The sequence below is a fragment of the Cherax quadricarinatus genome, chromosome 42, assembly GCF_038502225.1.
Source record: "Cherax quadricarinatus isolate ZL_2023a chromosome 42, ASM3850222v1, whole genome shotgun sequence".
NCBI lineage: Eukaryota > Metazoa > Arthropoda > Malacostraca > Decapoda > Parastacidae > Cherax > Cherax quadricarinatus.
This window is the reverse complement of record NC_091333.1, coordinates 2067403-2083830: the sequence shown is the minus strand read 5'-3', so window position 1 is coordinate 2083830 and position 16428 is coordinate 2067403. Positions and strand designations below refer to the sequence as shown.

The 16428-nt window shown below is 43.6% G+C and overlaps 2 protein-coding genes across 2 annotated transcripts in view; both read left to right on the top strand.

Moving 5' to 3' along the window:
* LOC128695569 (uncharacterized) overlaps positions 1–16428 on the top strand; it is an 854631-nt gene that overhangs the window by 119150 nt on the left and 719053 nt on the right. The window lies entirely within an intron of this gene.
* LOC128695548 (mucin-21) overlaps positions 3592–16428 on the top strand; it is a 91249-nt gene continuing 78412 nt past the window's right edge. Inside the window, exon 1 of the mRNA XM_070093196.1 lies at positions 3592–3692. The gene's annotated coding sequence lies outside the window, so the exon portion shown is untranslated. The remainder of the gene's footprint in view (positions 3693–16428) is intronic.

Genomic DNA, 16428 nt, shown 5'->3' with positions numbered 1-16428 from the left:
TGTCACTGTTGGTGTTACAGTGCTGCTACAGCAGTGTCACTGGTGATGTTAGTGCTACAGCAGTGTCACTGTTGATGTTACAGTGCTGCTACAGCAGTGTCACTGTTGATGTTACAGTGCTGCTACAGCAGTGTCACTGTTGGTGTTACAGTGCTACAGCAGTGTCACTGTTGGTGTTACAGTGCTGCTACAGCAGTGTCACTGTCGGTGTTACAGTGCTGCTACAGCAGTGTCACTGGTGATGTTAGTGCTACAGCAGTGTCACTGTTGATGTTACAGTGCTGCTACAGCAGTGTCACTGTTGATGTTACAGTGCTGCTACAGCAGTGTCACTGTTGGTGTTACAGTGCTACAGCAGTGTCACTGTTGGTGTTACAGTGCTGCTACAGCAGTGTCACTGTCGGTGTTACAGTGCTGCTACAGCAGTGTCACTGGTGATGTTAGTGCTACAGCAGTGTCACTGTTGATGTTACAGTGCTGCTACAGCAGTGTCACTGTTGGTTTTACAGTGCTGCTATAGCAGTGTTACTGTTGGTGTTACAGTGCTGCTACACCAGTGTCACTGTTGGTGTTAGTGCTACAGCAGTGTCACTGTTGGTGTTAGTGCTGCTACAGCAGTGTTACTGTTGGTGTTACAGTGCTGCTACAGCAGTGTCACTGTTGATGTTAGTGCTGCTACAGCAGTGTCACTGTTGGTGTTACAGTGCTGCTACAGCAGTGTCACTGTTGATGTTAGTGCTGCTACAGCAGTGTCACTGTTGGTGTTACAGTGCTGCTACAGCAGTGTCACTGTTGATGTTAGTGCTGCTACAGCAGTGTCACTGTTGGTGTTACAGTGCTGCTTCAGCAGTGTCACTGTTGGTGTTAGTGCTACAGCAGTGTCACTGTTGATGTTAGTGCTGCTACAGCAGTGTCACTGTTGGTGTTACAGTGCTGCTACAGCAGTGTCACTGTTGGTGTTAGTGCTACAGCAGTGTCACTGTTGATGTTAGTGCTGCTACAGCAGTGTCACTGGTGGTGTTATAGTGCTGCTACAGCAGTGTCACTGGTGATGTTAGTGCTGCTACAGCAGTGTCACTGTTGGTGTTAGTGCTACAGCAGTGTCACTGGTGATGTTAGTGCTGCTACAGCAGTGTCACTGGTGGTGTTACAGTGCTGCTACAGCAGTGTCACTGTTGGTGTTAGTGCTACAGCAGTGTCACTGTTGATGTTAGTGCTGCTACAGCAGTGTCACTGTTGGTGTTACAGTGCTGCTGTGATGTACAAAGCTCACCACAGTTAGTGTCCGCTCTATTCAAGGGCTTCTTTACGTCTCTCTCCTTTACTGGACGATGTTTAAGTTAATACTGTGAGGTGGTGGTAAGTGTACAAGAAGTACATAATGACTGCACAGTACTATACTGTACAGTACTTTCACATATGTACTGGAGGCTGGTGTGTCAACACTGCTGGAGAAGATTTTTCACTTGAGGTGTGTGTATGTGTGTGTGTGTGTTCGTGTGTTTGTGTGTACTCGCCTAATTCACCTACTTGATGTTGCAGGAGTTAAGTCACAGCTTCTGGCCCCGCCTTCTAGCAGGTGCCTACTAGGTCCACTCTCTCCCTGCTCCCAGAGTTTTATGCTCACTCACCTAATTCACCTATAGGCAGGAGTTGAATCTCAGCTCCTGTTCCCGCCTCTGTTGGCCTCTGCTGGGCTCGCTCTCTACTAGCTTTGTGAACCCTGACTCAAGAAATCGTAATGACACGATTGCAAATAAACCATACCCCCGGCCGGGATTGAACCCGCGGTCATAGAGTCTCAAAACTCCAGCCCGTCGCGTTAGCCACTAGACCAGCTAGCCACAATAAGATTCATCCAACTAGGTATATTTCTACACAGAGGTGCCTGTGCTAACTTTCCTATGGTGTAGAAATATACCTAGTTGGATGAATCTTATTGTGGCTAGCTGGTCTAGTGGCTAACGCGACGGGCTGGAGTTTTGAGACTCTATGACCGCGGGTTCAATCCCGGCCGGGGGTATGGTTTATTTGCAATCGTGTCATTACGATTTCTTGAGTCATGTTGACGGCAGTGAAGGGACTTGAGCTAGAGTTCGTCACGGCCACGCTAGCTGGAGATTCGTCTGTAAAAACTTGCATTTGTGGTCACAGAGGTGCCTGTGCTAACTTTCCTATGGTGTAGAAATATACCTAGTTGGATGAATCTTATTGTGGCTAGCTGGTCTAGTGGCTAACGCGACGGGCTGGAGTTTTGAGACTCTATGACCGCGGGTTCAATCCCGGCCGGGGGTATGGTTTTGTGAACCCTGTCATACATATTCTTAAAGCTATGTATAGATTCTGCTTCTACCACTTGGCTGTCTAGGTCGTTCTACTTGTGACCACTAAGGCTAAAGAAGTATTTCCTAACATCCCTGCGACTCATCTGTGCTGTTAACTTCCAGCTGTGCCCTTGTGTACCTGAGACCCGCCTCTTAAACAAACTCGCCCTGTCCACTTTGTCAGTTTCTGTCAGTTAAGTTTAGCTCCTCGAGCTTCTCCTCACAGGAACTAGTTGCGTTGCAAACCTTTGCACATTCTTCAGCTTTGCATGCTTCATCAGGTGTGGGTTGTTACTGGCGCTACATACTCCAAGATGCGTCCTACATAGTATCATGAAAACCTCCGTGTTCAGGTTCCTGAAAAGTTTTCTAAAATTTGCCAGTCTCGCGTTTGTTGCAGCTGTTATTGGGTTGATGTGTATCTCAGGTGACATACTTAGAACTATGCTCACCCTCAGGTCCTCTTCCAGGGAGGTTTGTAGCCTTAGTCCCCCGAGTCTGTACACTATTCCCGGTCGTCTTTGTCCCTCTCCAAGTGTCATAACTTTGCATATAGTGGAATCAAATTCCAATAGTTATTTGTCAAAATAATTCTGCTGCTTGTCCAAATCCATATGTAGTCTTTCCTGGTCTCCTCCTATTTGTATTCTTCTCATTATTTTTACATCATCTGCGGATTCTGACTCTGTTTCCTCTCGTGTCGTTTACATACACAAAAAACAGTACTGGTCCAAGTACTGACCATTGTGGAACTCCACTCGTCACACTCGTGTGTGTATGTCTATATATGTATGTATGGTTGTAGGGATCGAGTTACAGCTCCTGGCCTCGTTTCTTAGCTGGTCCCTACTAGGTCCACTCTGTTCCAAGAGCTTTATCGTGTTAGTTACCACTTTGTCCTAGGCGCATGTCGATTAGACACTAGGCCTGTTGTATATATATATATATATATATATATATATATATATATATATATATATATATATATATATATATATATATATATATATATATATATATATGTGTGTGTGTGTGTGTGTGTGTGTGTGTGTGTGTGTGTGTGTGTGTGTGTGTGTGTGTGTGTGTGTGTGTATGTGTGTATATGTGTGTGCTGTGTGAGCGTGGTGGTGGTGGGTTGGGGCGGGAGAGGCAGCAGCAGTGCTCGACCTGTTGATCGTGTGGGTGGTATGGTGCAGGCGGCGCGGCAGGTGCTTCCCTCAGTGTGTGTGTGTGTGTGTGTGTGTGTGTGTGTGTGTGTGTGTGTGTGTGTGTGTGTGTGTGTGGTGGGATATCGCTGGTGTCTGGGGTGTTGCTGGGCCAGTATTACCCCGCACTAGGCACGGAGTACACGCCAGTGCTGCTGCTCAGGCCAGTCCTCATGTTCCATACACCTACACTAAGTTTATGCCTTCACAACACACTGTTCTTGGCACAGCCTCCAGAATATAGCCTACTGAACAACGATGCTCACCTGCAGTGTGTTAGACCAGGAACTCTAGCACTTGGCTTGTGGTTCCTATCAGGAATTTTGCTTATGGTAGTGATGGAATTTGAGTTGTCAGTGCTGTCATAATAAAGGAAAATAAGTGGAAATAAGATGAAGCAAATTATAAGAGAAAGAAAATCAGCTGGTTTGTGAAACGTTTGTAAAGTGTTCTTCACTTTACAGGTGTTTTAAGTGTTAGTGGTGTTGCAGGCAGCTCTTCTGACCTGCCATACTCGCCATCCAAGACCCATGTTGCGAGATAAATAAGTGTTGGGTCTAGTTTAAAGAGCGTCAAGTGAAAAATTTCAGTACCGAATCAACACGTTATATAATTCATCCTGGGTCTTTTGACATAAAATTTTAGGAAAACAGAAACAGCTTACCTACCAATTATTTTTGTATTACCAAAATTAGATACATCACATTGTGTGGCTACACTAATCAATATACCATTTCACAAAGTTTGAACAAGGGCTATCTTTACCTACTTGAAAACCATAACCACACTGACTTTTTTTTGGGTCATCCTAGGTAATTTATACTATATATGATAGTTGTACTTATGTACCTGTGCCTAGATAAACTGACTTACACGGTATTTATGATCGAGAAATACAAAAAGAGTCGTGGAAAATAATGTACAGCTGTTCTTTTATAGCCGTTGAGTGGATGGTCCAGGCTGCCTCCGGCGCCTCTCTCCACATTCTCCAGCATCTAACACACATCTTGGCTGGGCCAACTCCCGCACTTTCGACACAGTGATCATATTCTCGAGCCTTCCACCCAACTTGCAAAGTTTGAGAGATAATGAGATGCTGTGTCCTCAGCGACCCACGTCAGGGGAAGGTGTTGTTCTGGCAACGTGATCATCAGTAGGCCAGGCAGCAACAATAATAGCTCTGCCAGCAGCTTCAGTAACAGTAGTAGCAAGTGGAGCAGCTGCTACAACACCTGCAGCAGCAGTAGCATCTGCATCAGTGGTGATAAACAATTAGCAGCTGCAGCTGCTGCAGAGGATCAGCAGTTGCAGTAGCGGTCATAGGAAAGAAAGCCAAAGTAGCAATCATATCTGCAATAGCAGCAGTGATTACAGCAATCAGCAGCAGCAGAAGCTGCAGCAGCTGATGCTGCTTCTCTAATAATAAAGATTATCAACAGTGACGAATGTATGAACTCTGAGGGTGAGGCAACGAGGTAATAATCTTGGGAGACACAATAAACAATCTTAAGTGGACGTAAATCGAAATTAATACAAAAATTTCCCTTTTAGAAAAATTAAATGTTCACTGGAAAAATATGAATCAGTAAAGTCATTAGTTTTCAGATAATGGTATCAGTTAGATACCAGGGACGACAACCCAGTTTAAATAAAGTGACAACGTATTTTTGTGCTCATAACAGATATCATCTTCCAGTAATTAATTTGAATCAAACTCGACACTTTAAAATGTACTTGGGAAAGCAAGCTGTGTGTTTGCACACGCACACTCTGTGTTCGTGTACAGTAATTACTTACACGTACACAGGGTGTATGTGCAAGTTTATTTAGGTACAATCGACATATTTTTTAGATGATCGTAGTTGTCATATGTAACACCGTATGTGTGTATAAGTAACCTGGAATAATTCAAGAACAAAGGTAAATACTGTGTACAGTATATATATGTACTCATTTGCGTTCACGAGTACACATACACACAGTGTTGTACTCTTCACGCGTGAGCACCTGGTGTTAGTGTTCATGTGGTTTTTCTGTGAATGATGAACTTGAAAGGGGTTGGTGTGATCAGCAGAGCGAGAGGGAAGGTCTTCCCGGCGCTGTACCTCTCACTGCAACATTCCACAAGGCGGTGGGGAGTAACGGTGTGAGGAATGGGGAGGGAGGGGGAGGTATAATGCTTTGGAAAGGGGTAACGTGAAGTAGGGGAATGAAGTAGGAATAGAGAGGGTGTAGCTGAGAGAGAAAGCAGGGAATAACAACAATACGAGAATTACAGCACCCAAGTATTGTGATACACTAGCACCTAGGAGGAGAACACCCAAGTATTGTGATACACTAGCACATAAGAGGAGAATACCCAAGCATTGTGATACACTAGCACCTAGGAGGAGAACACCCAAGTATTGTGATGCACTAGCACCTAAGGGGAGAACACCCAAGTATTGTGATACACTAGCACCTAGGAGGAGAATACCCAAGTATTGTGATACACTAGCACCTAAGAGGAGAATACCCAAGTATTGTGATACACTAGCACCTAGGAGGAGAGCACCCAAGTATTGTGATACACTAGCACCTAGGAGGATAAACCTGGGGTTATGATGTAACGGGATAAAGACACACATGCATGTTGACCAGCCACATGATGCTGTGTGTTCTGTGTGTACTGACTGACTGACCTGACTATGTACTGACTCACTGACTTGACTGTGTACTGACTCGCTGACTTGACTGTGTACTGACTCACTGACTTGACTGTGTACTGACTCACTGACTTGACTGTGTACTGACTCACTGACTTGACTGTGTACTGACTCACTGACTTGACTGTGTACTGACTCACTGACTTGACTGTGTACTGACTCACTGACTTGACTGTGTACTGATCACTGACACTGTGTACTTCACTGACTGTGTACTGATCACTGACTTGACTTGACTGATCACTGACTACTGACTCACTGACTTGACTGTGTACTGACTCACTGACTTGACTGTGTACTGACTCACTGACTTGACTGTGTACTGACTCACTGACTTGACTGTACTGACTCTGACTTGGCTGTGTACTGACTCGCTGACTTGACTGTGTACTGACTCACTGACTTGACTGTGTACTGACTCACTGACTTGACTGTGTACTGACTCACTGACTTGACTGGCAACTGTTGATAACAAGCTGTTACATCAACCAACCAGCAAGTAAATAGTGGAGGAAGTTGTGGAGGAAGTAGGTAAGTAGGTAGGTATAGAGAGAGAGTGTCGGAGGAAGGGAGATAGATGCTAAAGAGAGGGAGAGAGTAAGCATATTTAAGGAGAGCAGATCTAAAGAGAAAATTAAGAGGATGGGATATGAAGGAAGGAAACAAAGAAGATGGCAGATAGGGACGGAGGACTCAATGTTATTACGTTTCACTCTTAGGATCGAAATGTCCTGATGTCTGCAAATCTAGTGTCGTTTTCCCAGCGCCTTGTCGGGATTACCTGGGGATTTAAGTGGGATTCTTCCCCTCGATGAGGGAGTTAAACCTAATGGCCTCCCTTTATCTCCGGCCTGGTATAGTCCCTACGTATTTAGCGCTTCCCCATCAGCATTGAAATATAACTGAAGTGTATAAATGGAAGACAGGAACGAACATAGTGCTGTGAATATTGTGGAACCTTTATAACCAAGATAAAACTTAAGAGTGGTTCAGAACTCTCTACAACGACCCAGAACTCTCTACAACGACCCGGAAAACTCTACAGTGGCCCAGAACTCTCTATAGTGGGTCAGTTTAAACAGATTCAAAAAGGACATCAGAAAGTACTGGCTTGCTAATGGGGTTGGAGATGCTGTACCAAACTGATCCACGTTATAGTGACTAGTTAGTTACGAGAAGGACCATGTAGGGTAGGGCAGGACACATGAAGCAGGGTAAGGCAGGACACATGACCTGGTTGCTACATCCTGGTGACACAGTTTAGAGGTGACGCTTCACGAAGCAAGAGTCACCGGTACAGCTCTTTATGACCCCTGCCCGGGCCCCTGGTGGTCCAGTAAGGTGGTCACCCAGAGGCATGGCCTGTGTCACCCAGATAGATGGGCTGTGTCGCCTATTAAGGTGGGCTGTGTCGCCCAGTATAGTGGACTGTGTCACAGTTAGGTAGGCTGTGTCACCAAGCAAGGCGGGATCTGTCATCCAGTTAGATGGGTTGTCACCCAGTTAGGTGGGCTGTGTCACCTAGTTATGTGGGCTGTCACCCAATAGGGTGAGCAATGCAATATTGAATGAATAGGGCGAGATATGTTGGGGAGGGTGTGTGGGTTGTGTTGAGGAGGGTGTGTGGGTTGTGTTGAGGAGGGTGTGTGGGTTGTGTTGGGGAGGGTGTGTGGGTTGTGTTGGGGAGGGTGTGTGGGTTGTGTTGGGGAGGGTGTGTGGGTTGTGTTGGGGAGGGTGTGGGGTTTGTGTTGGAGAGGGCGTGTGGGTTGTATTGGAGAGGGTGTGGGGTTTTTGTTGGGGAAGGTGTGGTGGTTGTGTTGGGGAGGGTGTGTTGGGGTGTTGAGTGTTATATATATATATATATATATATATATATATATATATATATATATATATATATATATATATATATATATATATATATATATATATATATGTCGTGCCGAATATGTAAAATTGGTCAATTAGCAAGAACTCATTTAAAATTAAGTCCTTTCTGAAATTTTCATTTATATGATTAAAGATATATTTTTTTCATTAATGTTAATGCAAAAAAATTTTAATTTTGCACCAAAAGAATCTTAGAAAACTTACCTAACCTTATTATAACACGAACAATTTATTTTAGCCTAACCCAACTAAATATATTTTAAATACGTTTACAATAATTTAATACTAAACTAACACAATCAAATATATTTTTTTCGTTAGGTTCAGAATGATTTTGGCGAAATTATTGCATACACAAATTTTCACTTGTCCTATATGGCAAGATGAGCGTTGCTATTTAAGCCAAGATCGCAAGTTCTGCCTATTCGGCACGACATATATATATATATATATATATATATATATATATATATATATATATATATATATATATATATATATATATATATATAATACCTAGGTATATATATATATATATATATATATATAGATATATATATATATATAGTATATATATATATATATAATATATATATATATATATATATATATATATATATATATATATATATATATATATATATACCTAGGTAGTATATATAATATATATATATATTATATATAATATATATATATACCTAGGTAGTAGGTTGGTAGACAGCAACCACCCAGGGAGGTACTACCGTCCTGCCAAGTGAGTGTAAAACGAAAGCCTGTAATTGTTTTACATGATGGTAGGATTCCTGGTGTCCTTTTTTCTGTCTCATAAACATGCAAGATTTCAGGTACGTCTTGCTACTTCTACTTACACTTAGGTCACACTACACATACATGTACAAGCATATATATACACGCCCCTCTGGGTTTTCTTCTATTTTCTTTCTAGTTTTTGTTCTTGTTTATTTCCACTTATCTCCATGGGGAAGTGGAACAGAATTCTTCCTCCGTAAGCCATGCGTGTTGTAAGAGGCGACTAAAATGCCGGGAGCAAGGGGCTACTAACCCCTTCTCCTGTATAAATTACTAAATTTAAAAAGAGAAACTTTCGTTTTTCTTTTTGGGCCGCCCTGCCTTGGTGGGATCCGGCCGGTTTGTTGATATATATATATATATATATATATATATATATATATATATATATATATATAATATATAATATATATAATATATATATATATATATTATTTATTTATTATCACACTGGCCGATTCCCACCAAGGCAGGGTGGCCCGAAAAAGAAAAACTTTCACCATCATTCACTCCATCACTGTCTTGCCAGAAGGGTGCTTTACACTACAGTTTTTAAACTGCAACATTAACACCCCTCCTTCAGAGTGCAGGCACTGTACTTCCCATCTGCAGGACTCAAGTCCGGCCTGCCGGTTTCCCTGAACCCCTTCATAAATGTTACTTTGCTCACACTCCAACAGCACGTCAAGTATTAAAAACCATTTGTCTCCATTCACTCCTATCAAACACGCTCACGCATGCCTGCTGGAAGTCCAAGCCCCTCGCACACAAAACCTCCTTTACCCCCTCCCTCCAACCTTTCCTAGGCCGACCCCTACCCCGCCTTCCTTCCACTACAGACTGATACACTCTTGAAGTCATTCTGTTTCGCTCCATTCTCTCTACATGTCCGAACCACCTCAACAACCCTTCCTCAGCCCTCTGGACAACAGTTTTGGTAATCCCGCACCTCCTCCTAACTTCCAAACTACGAATTCTCTGCATTATATTCACACCACACATTGCCCTCAGGCATGACATCTCCACTGCCTCCAGCCTTCTCCTCGCTGCAACATTCATCACCCATGCTTCACACCCATATAAGAGCGTTGGTAAAACTATGCTCTCATACATTCCCCTCTTTGCCTCCAAGGACAAAGTTCTTTGTCTCCACAGACTCCTAAGTGCACCAATCACTCTTTTCCCCTCATCAATTCTATGATTCACCTCATCTTTCATAGACCCATCCGCTGACACGTCCACTCCCAAATATCTGAATACATTCACCTCCTCCATACTCTCTCCCTCCAATCTGATATTCAATCTTTCATCACCTAATCTTTTTGTTATCCTCATACCCTTACTCTTTCCTGTATTCACCTTTAATTTTCTTCTTTTGCACACCCTACCAAATTCATCCACCAATCTCTGCAACTTCTCTTCAGAATCTCTCAAGAGCACAGTGTCATCAGCAAAGAGCAGATGTGACAACTCCCACTTTGTGTGTGATTCTTTATCTTTTAACTCCACGCCTCTTGCCAAGACCCTCCCATTTACTTCTCTTACAACCCCATCTATAAATATATTAAACAACCACGGTGACATCACACATCCTTGTCTAAGGCCTACTTTTACTGGGAAATAATTTCCCTCTTTCCTACATACTCTAACTTGAGCCTCACTATCCTCGTAAAAACTCTTCACTGCTTTCAGTAACCTACCTCCTACACCATACACTTGCAACATCTGCCACATTGCCCCCCTATCCACCCTGTCATACGCCTTTTCCAAATCCATAAATGCCACAAAGACCTCTTTAGCCTTATCTAAATACTGTTCACTTATATGTTTCACTGTAAACACCTGGTCCACACACCCCCTACCTTTCCTAAAGCCTCCTTGTTCATCTGCTATCCTATTCTCAGTCTTACTCTTAATTCTTTCAATAATAACTCTACCATACACTTTACCAGGTATACTCAGCAGACTTATCCCCCTATAATTTTTGCACTCTCTTTTATCCCCTTTGCCTTTATACAAAGGAACTATGCATGCTCTCTGCCAATCCCTAGGTACCTTACCCTCTTCCATACATTTATTAAATAATTGCACCAACCACTCCAAAACTATATCCCCTCCTGCTTTTAACATTTCTATCTTTATCCCATCAATCCCGGCTGCCTTACCCCCTTTCATTTTACCTACTGCCTCACGAACTTCCCCCACACTCACAACTGGCTCTTCCTCACTCCTACAAGATGTTATTCCTCCTTGTCCTATACACGAAATCACAGCTTCCCTATCTTCATCAACATTTAACAATTCCTCAAAATATTCCCTCCATCTTCCCAATACCTCTAACTCTCCATTTAATAACTCTCCTCTCCTATTTTTAACTGACAAATCCATTTGTTCTCTAGGCTTTCTTAACTTGTTAATCTCACTCCAAAACTTTTTCTTATTTTCAACAAAATTTGTTGATAACATCTCACCCACTCTCTCATTTGCTCTCTTTTTACATTGCTTCCCCACTCTCTTAACCTCTCTCTTTTTCTCCATATACTCTTCCCTCCTTGCATCACTTCTACTTTGTAAAAATATATATATAATACACACATATATACATCACACACAAGTGTGTGTGTGTGAGTTTTTTCCTCTTTGTATTAGTGGTTATTGAGCTGCAGTTGTTGGTTCTCCCTCTTCTTAAGTTTCGTTTGCCTACTTGTTCTTCGCAGTGCCTACACTCCCTGACTTCCTTCCTGCCACCTTGTACTTCTTCATATTCTTGCAGTAAAACTCTCATTTGTTTCCCCGTTCCAGTATACAACAATATGTGTCTGTCAACCCTTGAGTAGGTGGCTGTATAATATCCAGTCCACAAATATGTTAGATTTGCCAGCATGTTATGTAGGAGGTACAGTCATGGTGCTGTGTTGTTTCTCCTTCAGTTTCCACGACCTGTGTTATGTAGGAGGTACAGTCATGGTGCTGTGTTGTCTCTCCTTCAGTCTTCACGACCTGTGTTATGTAGGAGGTACAGTCATGGTGCTGTGTTGTCTCTCCTTCAGTCTTCACGACCTCTTGGAATATCCCATCTGCTTATCACTCTTATTTTCTTTTTAGTGACTTATTTTGAAGTCTCATCGAAAGCTGCGTTCAACATCTTAATATCATCATACCTCTCATTTTTTTATATAAAGAATTCAGTCATTACTCAGACCTGTGTACAGGAATTTAATATTGCATCTTCTTGACACAGCCTCTGACCTTTTCTGAGCCGAGTCTCATTTGTCTTGAACGTGATATCACGAGTGTGATTGTTGTTTTCTTGGGTGTGATCTTATGTGATTGTTGTTCTCTTGGGTGTGATCTCATGTGATTGTTGTTTTCTTGGGTGTGATCTTATGTGATTGTTGTTTTCTTGGGTGTGATCTTATGTGATTGTTGTTTTCTTGGGTGTGATCTTATGTGATTGTTGTTCTCTTGGGTGTGATCTCATGTGATTGTTGTTTTCTTGGGTGTGATCTTATGTGATTGTTGTTCTCTTGGGTGTGATCTTATGTGATTGTTGTTTTCTTGGGTGTGATCTTATGTGATTGTTGTTCTCTTGGGTGTGATCATATGTGATTGTTGTTCTCTTGGGTGTGATCTTATGTGATTGTTGTTTTCTTGGGTGTGATCTTATGTGATTGTTGTTTTCTTGGGTGTGATCTTATGTGATTGTTGTTTTCTTGGGTGTGATCTTATGTGATTGTTGTTCTCTTGGGTGTGATCTCATGTGATTGTTGTTTTCTTGGGTGTGATCTTATGTGATTGTTGTTCTCTTGGGTGTGATCTTATGTGATTGTTGTTTTCTTGGGTGTGATCTTATGTGATTGTTGTTCTCTTGGGTGTGATCATATGTGATTGTTGTTCTCTTGGGTGTGATCTTATGTGATTGTTGTTTTCTTGGGTGTGATCTTATGTGATTGTTGTTTTCTTGGGTGTGATCTTATGTGATTGTTGTTTTCTTGGGTGTGATCTTATGTGATTGTTGTTTTCTTGGGTGTGATCTTATGTGATTGTTGTTTTCTTGGGTGTGATCTTATGTGATTGTTGTTTTCTTGGGTGTGATCTTATGTGATTGTTGTTTTCTTGGGTGTGATCTTATGTGATTGTTGTTTTCTTGGGTGTGATCTTATGTGATTGTTGTTTTCTTGGGTGTGATCTTATGTGATTGTTGTTTTCTTGGGTGTGATCTTATGTGATTGTTGTTTTCTTGGGTGTGATCTTATGTGATTGTTGTTCTCTTGGGTGTGATCTTATGTGATTGTTGTTCTCTTGGGTGTGATCTTATGTGATTGTTGTTCTCTTGGGTGTGATCTTATGTGATTGTTGTTTTCTTGGGTGTGATCTTATGTGATTGTTGTTTTCTTGGGTGTGATCTTATGTGATTGTTGTTTTCTTGGGTGTGATCTTATGTGATTGTTGTTTTCTTGGGTGTGATCTTATGTGATTGTTGTTTTCTTGGGTGTGATCTTATGTGATTGTTGTTTTCTTGGGTGTGATCTTATGTGATTGTTGTTTTCTTGGGTGTGATCTTATGTGATTGTTGTTTTCTTGGGTGTGATCTTATGTGATTGTTGTTTTCTTGGGTGTGATCTTATGTGATTGTTGTTTTCTTGGGTGTGATCTTATGTGATTGTTGTTTTCTTGGGTGTGATCTTATGTGATTGTTGTTTTCTTGGGTGTGATCTTATGTGATTGTTGTTCTCTTGGGTGTGATCTTATGTGATTGTTGTTTTCTTGGGTGTGATCTTATGTGATTGTCTTTAAAATATATTTGCTTGTGGATTTTCTCTTGGTGGGGGTGACTAGCTGTAGTGGTGGGGGTGACTAGCTGTAGTGGTGGGGGTGACTAGCTGTAGTGGTGGGGGTGACTAAATGTAGTGGTGGGGGTGACTAAATGTAGTGGTGGGGGTGACTAAATGTAGTGGTGGGGGTGACTAAATGTAGTGGTGGGGGTGACTAGCTGTAGTGTTGGGGGTGACTAAATGTAGTGGTGGGGGTGACTTGATGTAGTGGTGGGGGTGACTAAATGTAGTGGTGGGGGTGACTAAATGTAGTGGTGGGGGTGACTAGCTGTAGTGGTGGGAGTGACTAAATATAGTGGTGGGGGTGACTAAATGTAGTGGTGGGGGTGACTAGCTGTAGTGGTGGGGGTGACTAAATGTAGTGGTGGGGGTGACTAAATGTAGTGGTGGGGGTGACTAGCTGTAGTGGTGGGGGTGACTAACTGTAGTGGTGGGGGTGACTAGCTGTAGTGGAGGGGGTGACTAAATGTAGTGGTGGGGGTGACTAAATGTAGTGGTGGGGGTGACTAGCTGTAGTGGTGGGGGTGACTAGCTGTCGTGGTGGGGTGACTAGCTGTCGTGGTGGGGGTGACTAAATGTAGTGGTGGTGGTAACTAAATGTAGTGGTGGGGGTGACTAGCTGTAGTGGTGGGGGTGACTAAATGTAGTGGTGGGGGTGAGTAAATGTAGTGGTGGGGGTGACTAGCTGTAGTGGTGGGGGTTACTAACTGTAGTGGTGGGGGTGACTAGCTGTAGTGGTGGGGATGACTAAATGTAGTGGTGGGGGTGACTAAATGTAGTGGTGGGGGTGACTAGCTGTAGTGGTGGGGGTGACTAAATGTAGTGGTGGGGGTGACTAAATGTAGTGGTGGGGGTGACTAGCTGTAGTGGTGGGGGTGACTAAATGTAGTGGTGGGGGTGACTAGCTGTAGTGGTGGGGGTGACTAAATGTAGTGGTGGGGGTGACTAGCTGTAGTGGTGGGGGTGACTAGATGTAGTGGTGGGGTGACTAAATGTAGTGGTGGGGGTGACTAAATGTAGTGGTGGGGTGACTAGCTGTAGTGGTGGGGGTGACTAGATGTAGTGGTGGGGGTGACTAAATGTAGTGGTGGGGTGACTAGATGTAGTGGTGGGGGTGACTAAATGTAGTGGTGGGGGTGACTAGCTGTAGTGGTGGGGGTGACTAGCTGTAGTGGTGGGGGTGACGAGATGTAGTGGTGGGGGTGACTAAATGTAGTGGTGGGGGTGACTAGATGTTGTGGTGGGGGTGACTAAATGTAGTGGTGGGGGTGACTAGCTGTAGTGGTGGGGGTGACTAAATGTAGTGGTGGGGGTGACTAAATGTAGTGGTGGGGGTGACTAAATGTAGTGGTGGGGGTGACTAGCTGTAGTGGTGGGGGTGACTGAATGTAGTGGTGGGGGTGACTAAATGTAGTGGTGGGGGTGACTAAATGTAGTGGTGGGGGTGACAAGCTGTAGTGGTGGGGGTGACTAAATGTAGTGGTGGGGTGACTAGCTGTAGTGGTGGGGGTGACTAGATGTAGTGGTGGGGGTGACTAAATGTAGTGGTGGGGGTGACTAGCTGTACTGGTGGGGGTGACTAAATGTAGTGGTGGGGGTGACTAGATGTAGTGGTGGGGGTGACTAAATGTAGTGGTGGGGGTGACTAGATGTAGTGGTGGGGGTGACTAAATGTAGTGGTGAGGGTGACTAGCTGTAGTGGTGGGGGTGACTAAATGTAGTGGTGGGGGTGACTAAATGTAGTGGTGGGGGTGACTAAATGTAGTGGTGGGGGTGACTAGATGTAGTGGTGGGGGTGACTAAATGTAGTGGTGGGGGTGACTAAATGTAGTGGTGGGGGTGACTAAATGTAGTGGTGGGGTGACTATATGTAGTGGTGGGGGTGACTAGATGTAGTGGTGGGGGTGACTAGATGTAGTGGTGGGGGTGACTAGCTGTAGTGGTGGGGGTGACTAGATGTAGTGGTGGGGGTGGCTAGATTTAGTGGTGGGGTGACTAGATGTAGTGGTGGGGGTGACTAGCTGTAGTGGTGGGGGTGATTACCTGTAGTGGTGGGGGTGACTAAATGTAGTGGTGCGGGTGACTAGATGTAGTGGTGGGGTGACTAAATGTAGTGGTGAGGGTGACTAGATGTAGTGTTGGGGGTGACTAGCTGTAATGGTTGGGTGACTAAATGTAGTGGTAGGGTGACTAGATGTAGTGGTGGGGGTGACTACCTGTAGTGGTGGGGGTGACTACCTGTAGTGGTGGGGGTGACTAGATATAGTGGTGGGGGTGACTAGATATAGTGTTGGGGGGGGTGACATCTTCATTCAAGGCAAGTGTAATCGCAGAATTAGAGAATGTACAGAGAACCTTTACTGCACATGTAAGTTCTCTCAAACAATTAATCTACTGGGGACGCTTGGAAGCACTTGTACTCACTGGAGCGCAGGCGAGAGAAATACATCATAATCTATACCTGGTAAATCTTAAGAGGAACGGGTCCCTAATCTGCACATAAAAATCACTCCCTACGAAAGCAAAAGACTGGGCAGGCGGTGCAAAATACATTAAGAGAAAATGCAACAAGTGTCTGGGACCCAAGACTGTTCAACAGCCTCCCACCAGGCATAAGGGGAATTACGAATAGACGCCTGGCTGTCTTCAAGATGGAGCT